This window comes from Urocampus carinirostris, chromosome 1 (genome assembly GCF_059441175.1).
Source record: "Urocampus carinirostris isolate Australia breed hairy pipefish chromosome 1, RoL_Ucar_1.0, whole genome shotgun sequence".
In the NCBI taxonomy this organism is placed as follows: domain Eukaryota; kingdom Metazoa; phylum Chordata; class Actinopteri; order Syngnathiformes; family Syngnathidae; genus Urocampus; species Urocampus carinirostris.
In genome coordinates this window covers 10,330,855-10,344,046 of record NC_142349.1, presented here as the reverse complement: position 1 = coordinate 10,344,046, position 13,192 = coordinate 10,330,855, and the positions used below count along the sequence as shown (strand labels likewise).

At 41.9% G+C, this 13,192-nt stretch overlaps 1 protein-coding gene across 3 annotated transcripts in view; it reads right to left on the bottom strand.

Annotated features, from left to right (window-relative positions):
* grin2ba (glutamate receptor, ionotropic, N-methyl D-aspartate 2B, genome duplicate a) overlaps nucleotides 1–13,192 on the bottom strand; it is a 211,578-nt gene that overhangs the window by 183,795 nt on the left and 14,591 nt on the right. The gene's annotated exons all lie outside the window — the stretch shown is intronic.

Here is a 13,192-nt window from a genome sequence, read left to right as displayed (position 1 = left end):
CATTTAATGCAAGAATTATTTTGGCCTTAAATGAGCAACCACAATCAAAATATTTTTACAGACAATTTATAGCTGGATCATTTGCCTTATTTGCAATTTTTCTATTGATCCCGCCAAGTCCAGTGTCTAAAAGGCCTGAGACTCTCGAATAAGATGACATCGAAAAAAAATGTATCTTCCTTTACTTAGCTACAGGCTAATGATAAGAAAAACCCTCCCCCAGGGGTGGGCTGTTCTCAGAATTTTAACATCAATCCAATCCAAGTAAATACATGGTAGTATCGATTGATTTTAAATCCAATGATGATCATTTTTGTTTGGAAATGTCACAATCATTGAATAGTTGAACACTTTTATGTTGCAGCGTGTTTCTCTTTGCAGGCTGAACTTTTTTCACTTGTTGATGTAAATTTTCCACAGTAACGGACCATGTCACAACACAAATGATGCGGGGCATTGCCCTTTTCTGTTGTTGAAAAAGAAAAACAATACCATGCTGCACTTCCCGCTTGCCTCTATCATATTTAGCTTCTGATAAGGGTGCACAAGTAGATTTTGCTCTGTCTCCTGCCTGGCGGGTGCAAGCCAGGTAGGGGGAGGTGCTCAAATAATGACTGTCAGTCACACAAACCAGCATTAACTTAAGAATGGCTGAGGGCTCTAGGCGAGAGAGAAGGGATGCGCAACCCTCACATTGAAGCAGTTCTCAGGAAATTGGTGGAGGACTGAAGTATAAATCCCAACACAATGGTATTGATCCAATCCAAGTACTTCCTTAGTAATATTGATATTTGGATCCATCCGCCCGACCCAATTTGCAACAATGCAAAAGTCACACATTCAAATATAAAAGGCAGACATATCAGACCGTACAGCATACATCTCACTAGACCTCTTTAAATACTGCTTTTAAGATTGAAAGCTAACTTGCTCCAGTACGAAACACTTTCCAGATGGTCGCAGCATTTCCACAAAGTTTTTTGTACCTCACAGATGACCCACTCAAAGGAGTGAGAAAAAGTATGGGGGGCTTTATGGCATTATATGCGCTAAAAAGTGCACTTGGCAAGAACTAACAACTCAAAAAGTAACAGAAGGACATCTTATCACGGTGCCCTGCAAGGTTTTCCTGCCACCAAAAGAAAGCATATCGGGTATTTGGACTGCAAATGATCATGTAGTCAGAGGCCGACTTGCCCTGCTGCTCTTGATTAAGAATTGAAGTGAGCCGAAAGTGAATTTCTCAGCAGTTTCTATATTAAAACATACTGTTTTTTACGTATTATAAGACGCTACATTTGACTAGGTTTTGAACCATGTGGCTTATACAATGATGCAGCAACTAAACAACATTTATGCCTTATAAGCCAATTCATGGCTTTTTTTCAAAACAAATGCATGAGTGCTTAAGTGTAAGGGTAGGAATGAGACAAATGGAATTATATGTGGATGCGGAAAACACTACATTGGACAATTCAGAATGGTAATGCATAAGAAAACATTTTTATGCTGTGTGTAACTGAGATTTTACAGGCACTCTTTGGAAAATAACACGTGGTTTATAGTCAAGTGTGGCTATGTTTTTTCCTGAACAAATGCAACCACCTCTGATTTTAGTAATCAGTTAATCAGTCAGTTATTTCTAAACCCTGCATGAGGGCAAGGAAAAACTCAAAACCTCAACATGAGGAAATTAAGAAACCTTATAAAAGGAGCGCACATGGGGTATTCCCCCTTCCAAGATGACCAGGCTGCAATGGACACGCATCATGAGATATAAGTCATTCAAAAGCTATAGAATATAAGTGTGTTCTAGGCCTGGATTTAAATAGTTCCACTGAGGTTACGGATCGAATCTCAGAGGACAGAGCATTCCACAACACAGGGGCCCAAAAGTAGAACACTCTCAAACCTACGGATTTCTTCTTGGCTCTTGAGATCATTAATAGATCAGCATTTTATGAGTGAAGGAACATAAGGGAAAATTAAATCTAAAAGACATGAGGGGGTCCATGCAGAATTTTGTATAATAGAAACAGAACCTTAAAACCACATCTTAAACTGACAAGGTGACAGTGCAGGTCAGCCCAAATCAGGGTAATGTGATCAAACTTTCTTGTTTTAGTTAAAAGCCTCGCTGCGGCATTTTGTTCCAGCTGCGGGCTCTTAATGCAAGACTTTGGGAGAACCGAGGCTAGTGAATTACAGTAATCTACACATACGTAAGATGCCTTTTTTAGAAAGTACAAAAGAAGAGAGGCAACATCAGAGGATTATGCGATTACTTTATCTGATCAAGAGGACTTTGAGGTGCCCTCTGCCTGACCTAAGTGCTACTACAAGTTTGTCGCCTAAACAAGAGGATGTTACACAACAAAATGTGATCTTGAGTCCCCCTGTGCTGGATGTAAGTGGTACTACAAGCATGTCCCTTGAACAGACGAACTCCACAACAACGTCTCAACATAATACAAAGCACTCATAATAGCATTGAATTAATGCACTGAAGGATGCATAAATTGCATGAGACAACCAATCTATAATGAAATTTGTTGCTTTTAATAATCGATTTTAATTGATTCTATTTTTTGCAGGCCTAATCTGGTACATGCTATAGTTTGGTAGTATACTATTTGGAAAATGTTATTTTCCCGAAATGTCACGTCTGTTTTTAAATAATTAATTGTGTTGTTCCCCCATAAACGTTCAAATATGCATTGTTTGAAGGGTTTTAACATGACAAATTGAAAAATAATCTTCCGGTTTGCCATTAGGTGTCACCATTAAGATGTCCAATTTTACGGGAAATATCTGGGGTGGTCTTAAACACAAAATGTGTATTTCTTTATGTCAATGTTAAAATGGTAGTGAATAAAAAACAACACTCGCTCAAGGTCAAGCCAATATTACCATCTTTAAGACTGACATTTATATCAATTTGACCGTTTTATAGTTTTATAAGTTTACATCATTTTGAATTCTGTCCAATAAAAACCCTATCGTTGTGTTTACATCCAGTGTCCTGTTTGATTTTCACATTTGCAATTTTATAAGGGAAACAAAAAATATTTCTTTACCAGTATTTGTTTTAAATGTACCGTTATGATTATTTTATTGGGCTGATAAAAGATTTAGCTTCCTGTATGTCCATTGGCACGGGGCGAGGCTTTAAAATCAGCATCATATTTTTAGATGGACACATCACGTTGCAAATGTCTATTTCCTGGTACTAGCTCGTTCAGTCTCCATGCTGGAAATCAGTGCTATTACACAGTTACTTCCCTATTCTGTCAAGAAAGAGAATCTTTTATACATTCATTTGGAAAAAAATCATAACTTTTGACAAAAATTACCAAGACACACGCTTCTTTTTTTACTTACTTAGGAAATTTAGGGCAGGCCAGATTGAATGATCCAGCGGGCTGAACCAGACTTGCGGACTGTATGTTTGTCAAATGAGAGTGAGTAGCTTTCACTGTGAAAAATCAAGCATCATTTGTGAAATCGTGTCATTTTCAAGAGATTGATATGGAATGTTAAGTGGGAAAATGGATTGAAAGCAACAACGTGATTGTCAAACCTGGGGAGAATCTACTAAAAATTGTGAAACATGTTTGTTATTGTTAAATTATGTCGTTTTCTCTGCAGCTGTATTGCCAAATACTGTGTCATCAGTTTTGACAGTTTGTGGAACAACAACCACAGGGATGCATTAGCTTCCCGCTGGGACTTCTTTACTTAAACTCCTTCGGGGTAATTTTTCCTTAACGCAATCCAATCAATAACTTTTGTATTATGCCCTGGCAGATTCCAAGCACGGCAAAAACTGAGTGCCCGCCACGTTTGTGGTGAAAGGCTGTGGCCACCCAGGCAAAGTAAGCATTTGCTGTGCCGTTTAAACGTTCGGGGCTCGCTTTCTGACGCCTGACTTGTCTCCTACTCCCCTCATTGAACATCAAGCACTCAGAGGGGAGATGGAAGGTCAGTGTCCAAGCTTGACCGTTTCATCTCTGGCACATTACCAACAGCGTCCCGTTCTTGCTGTGTTGCTCTACTGTCAAGTCCGACACCAGAGTGCATATCGCACCCTGATTTATTTGACTACTGCGGCTTTATAATGGTGAAGAAAATGCTGCTTAGTGGAGCAGGGATAGATAGAAATGCATTACAACGGTACTTAGTTGCGCAGACATTCATCAAATAGTGCATCCCACGGTCCTTGCTATGACACATAAATGAATTTACCAAATTAAAAGCGGCATCTGATCAATCACAGATGAACATAGCCACCACTGGCTGTCTTGGTTGAATGACCTCAACAGACACTTGCTCACAATACTAAACAGTCAATCAAAGAATAAGTGTGGCGACTTATTCTATTTATTTCTAGGGAAAACAATACATTTCTATCATGTGTCAACAGTCGACTATGTTAGCATAACATATCTAATGAGAAGCCAAGACCTAAAAACAAAGCCGACTGTACTTCCTCAAAAGGCTGGCGTCCTTCAACATCTGCAAAAAGCTCCTGCAAATGTTCTATGAGACTGTTGTGGCAAGCGCCCACATCTAGGCAGTGTGTTGGGGAGGCAGCGCTAAGAAGAAGGATGCATCTCGTCTTAATAGACTGTTGAGGAAGGCGGGATCTGTTGTGGGCAAAGAGCTGGACAGCCTGACAACTGTAGCTGAGAGACGGGCACTGAACAAGCTGCGGTCAATCATGGACAATTCATTACATCCACTACACAGCATCATCTCCAAACAGAAGAGCAGCTTCAGCGACAGACTGCTGTCACAGTCTTCTTCCACGGACAGACTGAGGAGATCATTTCTTCCTCATGCCATTAGGCTCTTTAACTCCACCGGGGGGAGTAAAAGACCACATCATACCCCACCCGCACATTTGCATATTACCTGATTTTTATTACAGAGTGTATTTTCCGTAGCACTATTTAAATACTGTATAGCAAAACTTTATATTGGGTATTTTTGTATTCCATATCTTTACTTTATTATTTTATTTGTCAACACAAGGATACATCTGGCAGTGTAAATTTCCCTACGGGGATGAATAAAGTATCTATCTATCTATCTATCTATCTATCTAAAGGTATTATCAAACCTTTTTTTTTCAATTAGGCACCGAACATGTAGTGTCTCTTCCCACAATATTGCAAATCTGTTGCAAAATATTCTACACACCTGGGATCTTGAGAAATCCAGTCTCAAAGATGTCTCATCTGACTAGTTTGCTGTAGAGCTGTGATATCATTATAGGAACACAACACCTTTAACATAGCGAATCCCATTAACACAGCTGCTGGTTTTGAAACTCTTCTAGGCACATTACTTCCACCTGAAATAAAAACAGGCCATTACGCTATCTAAAAGTAGCTTTAAAAATGCGAAAATTCCTGCCGGTTTCATGGTTGAAGAGTGGGAGGACAAACACGGCAGGACACGATGGTTCCTCCCTGTAGCATTGCAAGACATGCCAGGGAAGAGCAGACGTCACCAGAGCGCATGTTCAAAGTGCTACGCTCAGCTTCAGCTTGACTCCCCGGGCTGTTTTCAGTGAGTTATTTTACCGCAAATCTGCTGGGGATGGGGATGACTGAAGCCTTATTGATTGTCATTTTTGTAGCCCAATCAATGCAGTGCAAAAAGATTCCTTGCATGGTTGAGGGCTCAGCTCAAACATGTCCTTTTAATGTCAAAATTCAATTAATATTAAGTGCTGGTGTCACTTTATGATAAACTACCAACACATACTTTGTCACCCTCGATGATTGCTGCACGCATCTTACACGCACGTTCAATTACAAGATAATTGAACATTATTGTAGTAGAGATTTAGCAATATGATTGGAGTGAATGCAGTAGAAATGTCCTGGGTAAAATTTGCTATGCATGAAAGTTTCTTTGAATAGCTATTGATTTAATAAGATCGACCCAAACTGCTGCTAGACTATCTTAAATTTCACATTGTGACAAAAAATTGAACCAGATGCACATCAGATGGTATTATTTTTCAGACAAACGAACAACTACACTGGGGCATCTTGTATTCTCCCCTTTATGCTAACAGTAGTAGGAATGAAGCCATGTAGATTTTTGGGATTTAAATTGAAAAAGAACGCTGTCCTGTCTGCTACAAGTAAATAAGCGTCAATGGAAATTGGCGTTAGAAAGTCAAATTGGTCTGATGAAAAGATGACAAATACATACAATTAATACTTAGCCCTTGGTTGTCGTTTCGTCCAAAAACGGAGTATTAGGGGTTCATCATTAAAACTGAACATAAATTTTGATTTTTTTTTTACTGCTACTGGGTACCAAACAAAAATTAAAAGAGTGCACACCTAATAATGGGAAAGACATGATCAAGAGAGAAATACCCACAACATAAAAATGAGTGAGACAAATAAAAAACTAATTTCACAAAAGCTAAATTATTGAAGTGAACTAAATATAATTTTTAAGCATCACATAAAACTCGAGTGTTGTGAAAATAAACTACTGAACCCTGCTTATAATTCTTAATAAATAGCTAATGACAAATATTAATGGTCTGGATAGAAACAGTTATCTGCAGAAACTACTGAAGATGAAAAAATAATTCTCCCACTGTATCTCCTGCAAGACTGAAAAGGCCTTTAAGAGAATGAGTGAGGGGGCTGTGGATCCTCTCCTCTGTATTAATCTGTCAGAAAGGGTCAAAATCGCGCGGAGGGTGGATGAGGGGTGGCCTCAACCACCCTAAGAATTTGGGTGCTGAATGTGGTGTTAGTACGATTGAGAGGTGAGATTGGACGTTTGTTTCTGAGAAGAAGTTTGGATGTCTTTGCATGTAGTGAAACAATGTTGAGAGGGAGTGGTGAGGTGCGTTTTGGTGATATGGGGTGGGCAGAATGGCATGTGTGAGTAAAGGGATAGCCAGGGAAGGTGTGGCCTAGTTAGTGAGTGAGAAAGTGAAAGAGAGAGTACTGGAATGAAAGGAGGTGTCCTCGAAATTGAAGATGGTTAAGGTGGAGTTGTCTGGTGAATTGAACGAGACTGTTGATTGTGAGGAAAGAGATGGAAGCAGCAGTTGGGTCGATGAATGAAGGGAAAGCTGCTGGGTTGGATGGATGCATGCTAGAGCATATCAGGAGAGGTGGTGATCAGATTTCTGCAACGAGGCCATTGTGTGAAAAGTTTATAGTGAAAGGAAGAGAGGTGTATAAGGCATTTATGGATTTAGAGAAAAATATGACGGGATAAATCGGGAGGTATAGTGGCAAGTGTTGAGAATATATGGGGTGGGTGGTAGAATGCTGCGTGCTGTGCAAAGCTTGTATGAGTATAGTAGAGCTTGTGTGAGAGTGGAGTTAGTGAGAGGTTTTCTGGTAAAAGTGAGTTTCAGGTAAGGGTGTGTCATGTCACCTCGGCTGTTCAATTAGAATATGGATGGAGTAGTGCGTGAGGTGCGTGTAATTGCAGGGAGAGCAGGTATAGTGTGTAAGAGTGGGTAGCATGAAAGTCAGCTGTTGTTTGGTGGTTGACTCTGCAGCAGGGCTGAGTGCCATTGTGGTGGAGTTTGATAGAGTTTGCAAGAGAAGGAAGCTTAAGGTAAATACAGACAAGAGTAGTGTAATGAGGTGTTCGTGAGGTAGGTGGTTTAGAGATTTTGTTGAATGGTGTAAGTTGCAGGAGGTGTATGGTTTTAAGTATTCAGTTTGTATGTGGCAGCAGGTGGGGGTTTGGAGGATGTGAACAGGAGGGTGGGCAAAGGGTGCAAGGCAATGGATGTGGTGGATAAATTGTTCAAGATCTGCGAATGGATGCAAAGCGAGCATTGTATGAAGGTGTGGGGTTACAACAGTGATATATGGCTCAGAGGTATAGGGTTTGAGAGTAAATTAGCGTAATAGGTTGTCTTTGAAATGAGATGTTTGTGTAGAATGAGTGGAGTGACACGACTGGATAGGTTAAGGAATGAGGAAGTAAGAAGAACCGATGTGGTGAGAAAGATAGCTGAGATGCTTAATAAAAATCTTCTAACACGGTTAGGACATACAGGGAGTGCAGAATTATTAGGCAAATGAGTATTTTGACCACATCATCCTCTTTATGCATGTTGTCTTACTCCAAGCTGTATAGGCTCGAAAGCCTACTACCAGTTAAGCATATCAGGTGATGTGCATCTCTGTAATGAGAAGGGGTGTGGTCTAATGACATCAACACCCTATATCAGGTGTGCATAATTATTAGGCAACTTCCTTTCCTTTGGCAAAATGGGTCAAAAGAGGGACTTGACAGGCTATGAAAAGTCAAAAATAGTGAGATATCTTGCAGAGGGATGCAGCACTCTTAAAATTGCCAAGCTTCTGAAGCGTGATCATCGAACAATCAAGCGTTACATTCAAAATAGTCAACAGGGTCGCAAGAAGCGTGTAGAAAAACCAAGGCGCAAAATAACTGCCCGTGAACTGAGAAAAGTCAAGCGTACAGCTGCCAAGATGCCACTTGCCACCAGTTTTGCCATATTTCAGAGCTGCAACATCACTGGAGTGCCCAAAGCACAAGGTGTGCAATACTCAGAGACATGGCCAAGGTAAGAAAGGCTGAAAAACGACCACCACTGAACAAGACACAAAAGCTGAAACGTCAAGACTGGGCCAAGAAAAATCTCAAGACGGATTTTTCTAAGGTTTTATGGACTGATGAAATGAAAGTGAGTCTTGATGGGCCAGATGGATGGGCCCGTGGCTGGATCGGTAAAGGTCAGAGAGTTCCAGTCCGCCTCAGACGCCAGCAAGGTGGAGGTGGGGTACTGGTATGGGCTGGTATCGTCAAAGATGAGCTTGTGGGGCCTTTTCGGGTTGAGGATGGACTCAAGCTCAACTCCCAGTCCTACTGCCAGTTTCTGGAAGACACCTTCTTCAAGCAGTGGTACAGGAAGAAGTCCGCATCCTTCAAGAAAAACATGATTTTCATGCAGGACAACGCTCCATCACACGCATTCAAGTACTCTACAGCGTGGCTGGCAAGAAAGGGTCTAAAAGAAGAAAAACTAATGACATGGCCACCTTGTTCACCTGATCTGAACCCCATAGAGAACCTGTGGTCCCTCATCAAATGTGAGATTTACAAGGAGGGAAAACAGTACACCTCTCTGAACAGTGTCTGGGAGGCTGTGGTTGCTGCTGCACGCAATGTTGATCGTGAACAGATCAAAGCACTGACAGAATCCATGGATGGCAGGCTTTTGAGTGTCCTTGCAAAGAAAGGTGGCTACATTGGTCACTGATTTGTTTTTGTTTTGTTTTTGAATGTCAAAAATGTATATTTGTGAATGTTGAGCTGTTATATTGGTTTCCCTGATGAAAATAAATAATTGAAATGGGTATACATTTGTTTTTTGTTAAATTGCCTAATAATTATGCACAGTAATAGTCACCTGCACACACAGATATCCTCCTAAAATAGCTAAAACTAAAAAAGCCCCACTCCAACTTCCAAAATATTCAGCTTTGATATTAATGAGACTTTTGGGTTCATTAAGAACATGGTTGTTGTTCAATAATAAAATTAATCCTCAAAAATACAACTTGCCTAATAATTCTGCACTCCCTGTATGGAAAAAAATTGATGAAGGTTGATTAAAAGAGTATGCAGTGCAGAAGTGGTGGGAAATAGAATGAGAGGAACGCCCAAATATGGTTGGATGGATGGGGTGAAACCTGCTATGGATGTGAGGTTGGTTAATCAAATGAATGCAAGGGTGCTAAGGATAGATGTGAGTGGCAAAAGATAGTTAAGAATGACTGATATCGATACATATGATGCTATTGGGCCTCTCTGCTGATGAAGGCTTGCATGGCAGCAACTCAGCCCTTGTTGTGCTGTTGGCTTATTGTTCGGTGTCAGGTTGGGAAGTATGTTTTTGACATTAGCCATCTCCCACTAGAGGTATATGGCTTATAAAAAAAAATCTCCATCCATCCATCCATCCATTGTCTTCCGCTTATCCGAGGTCGGGTCGCGGGGGCAGCAGCGTTAAAAGGGAAGCCCAGACGTCCCTATCCCCAGCCACCTCCTCCAGCTCATCCGACGGGACCCCGAGGCGTTCCCAAGCCAGCCGAGAGACATAGTCTCTCCAACGTGTCCTGGGCCGCCCCCGGGTGGGACATGCCCGGAACACCTCCCGAGGGAGGCGTCCAGGAGGCATCCTTATTAGATGCCCGAGCCACCTCAACTGGCTCCTCTCAACACGGAGGAGCAGTGGCTCTACACCAAGTCCCTCCCGGATGACTGAGCTTCTCAGCTTATCTCTAAGGGAGAACCCAGCCACCCTGCGGAGGAAACTCATTTCGGCCACTTGTATCCGGGATCGAGTTCTTTCGGTCATGACCCAAAGTTCATGACCATAGGTGAGGGTAGGAACGTAGATCGACCGGTAGATCGAGAGCTTTGCCTTTCGGCTCAGCTCCCTCTTCACCACAACGGACCGGTACAGGGTCCGAATGACGGCAGACGCTGCACCGACCCGTCTGTCGATCTCCCGTTCCCTGTCCCAAAAGCCAGTTTCTGTAGCCGGGGATCGTCGCGCCACGGACCCCCTCCCTTGGCTGCTACCCAGCTCTCTGCGCACCTGTTTTTCAGTTGGACAACGATGAATTTAGGGGTGAAAAGTTTAGAAAAATTATGTTTGGGTTATTTTAGATGCTTTAAGTTAATGCCAGAATATCACCATGAAAAGATGGAGTAGTAACAGAAAATTAATAAAAATGTTTCGGTTTACAGTAAAAAATTGGAGAATTAAGGAATGTAAAGACGAGGGAAAAATCCAATTGAGTGAATTGGGATAGATTAGTGTGAGATGAAGGCATTGTTATGAGAAAACCTGTTGTAGATCAATGCACGTCAATTTCACATTAAGTAGGCGAAGCTAAAATAGTAGAGTTAGTTGGTTTGGTAAAAAAAAAAAAAAAAAAAAAAATGAAATAGAAATAAGATGAAATTAAGTGAGATGGTTATATGTCAATTTCCCATTTAGACTGGTGGGCTAGAAAGCAGGTGTTCATATTCTATATTCAATATTTATCTGGATAACTCCGGATAAGACCGCAGAATGGATTAATTACATTTATTGATTTATTACAACCAACGACGTTTTATTTATTACACTAACAAGGCCTTTAGTACAATAGGAGAACGTCATGATTTTTATCTGGCGGCATCAACGGTCGGGAAAACCTACACTAGATGATGGAGCATCTGAGGGAATGGACACATACGATGATCTGGACTAAATGAAATATTTAATAGTACTTTCGGTTGACACACAACACACAATAGCGCTAGGAATAATAGCTACAAATATGTTGTTTTCTAATTGTGATTCTCTTGTTGGTATGTCACACTGCCGGGGAGTAAGCTGCTGTCTAGGATGGTCAGGATGCATCGTCGCTTCCGGGTTTTTGGCTGCATGGAAACTGCGCGTGATGCCTGCTGGGATGAACACTCACTCCAACATCTGACTTCACGACACCCGTTGACGAATAAGACAATGCATGGTCTTCAAAATGTTCACGGGGGTCAGGCCAAAGGCCGATGTGTATACTGTATCACTATCCAATCATGCACTCATCTTGAAATGCATCAACGACTGTTACCAAAATTTGTTATCACTTATCAGTTCATTTATTCATTTACCTTTATCACGTACCGATCAACCGTCGACGGTCTACGTGTATAATCCAGTATGTACGGATAAAGGTAAATGAAGGGGGGGTTAGTGCATGGGTCAGATGTTTGGAGTGTTGGGGTTTTTTGTTATCGAAACATGAATAACAAGAGTTGGGATAATCGCAGCAGGCTGACCGCCAGGATTTTTATTTTTATTTTGATTCCGATAATTCTGTCCGTGTAGCTATGATTTAAGATATTTTACCACTACCCTGTATTGATTTTTCAATTTTAATTTCCATTCAAAGTGGGAGTTATAAACTCCCAAAGGGGGGATATGTTGTGGAAAATAGACTTGCATTTGTAGAATAGAGTTGCATACATTTGGAAATGTAGAAAGACTTGCTTACATTGCTTACAGTAGTGAGGGAATGTTGACATCATTCGAGAAGATCCTTGGCAAGACAGTTGAGTTTCCCTAAAAGGGCATGGGACCTGCAAGGTCGCGCTGTGCAAGGTCCCTCTGAGCAAACTGAGGCGAACAACATGTCCTAATAAGGGTATGACAGCATCTTCCTGTTGTTACTGTGGACTAGGGCCGCCTTTTGGGTTGTACTCAAACTGAAGCTATAAAAGCGTTGTTATGTCTGGAGTTCTCTGAGTTTCTTTGGGATGACGAAATAAAAGGCTCCCCCTCATGGCAAGCTCCGGTGCACTTTATTAAATCACGTAAGAAGACTTAAAAGATTATCGAACCTACATTTTCTCCTACAGCCCCTCCTACAGGTGGTGAGCCCATGGGAAGAGGGTCCCACGTCGTCCCTTCGGGCTGTGCCCGGCCGGCCCCCGTGGGTAAGGGTCCGGCCACCAGGCGCTCGCCAGCGGACCCCACCTCCAGGCCTGGCTCCAGAAGGGGGCCCCGGTAACCCGCGTCCGGGCGAGGGAATTCGAGGACCAAAGTTTTGTCTTCTCATCAGGGGTCTTCTGATCTGCGTTTTGTCTGGCCACTCACCTTAGGACCTGTTTGCCATGGGTGACCCTACGAGGGGCTTAAAGCTCCCGACAACATAGCTCCTAGGATCATTGGGACACACAAACTCCTCCACCACGATAAGGTAGCAGATCAAGGAGGAAAAAAAAAAATCTGCCTGACTTAATTACAAAGTTCTGACTGTAAAATTACTCGACAGGGCGACACCGTTTGGGGACCAAATGATCTCACCGGACCTATTGGTATAAAATGCCACAGTTAGTGCCATTTTTTCTCCTTACAGGAGCGAGTACTTATCTATATGGTAATGTCTCATGATGTAAGGTGGTAGTAGGCGAGCTGCAACGTCAGCACTCGTCGATCGAGCAGTGTGACTTTCAGCTAACGACAGAAGGGGCCGAGGCAGCGGCACTTCATTACTGCGCCATACTGTCCCATAGCAGCCGGCCAACGCAGTCTATTACATAAAAGGAGGAAGGGTGCAACAGCGCCATTGTTGCTTTGTCTGTTATTTGTGAAAACTCCGAC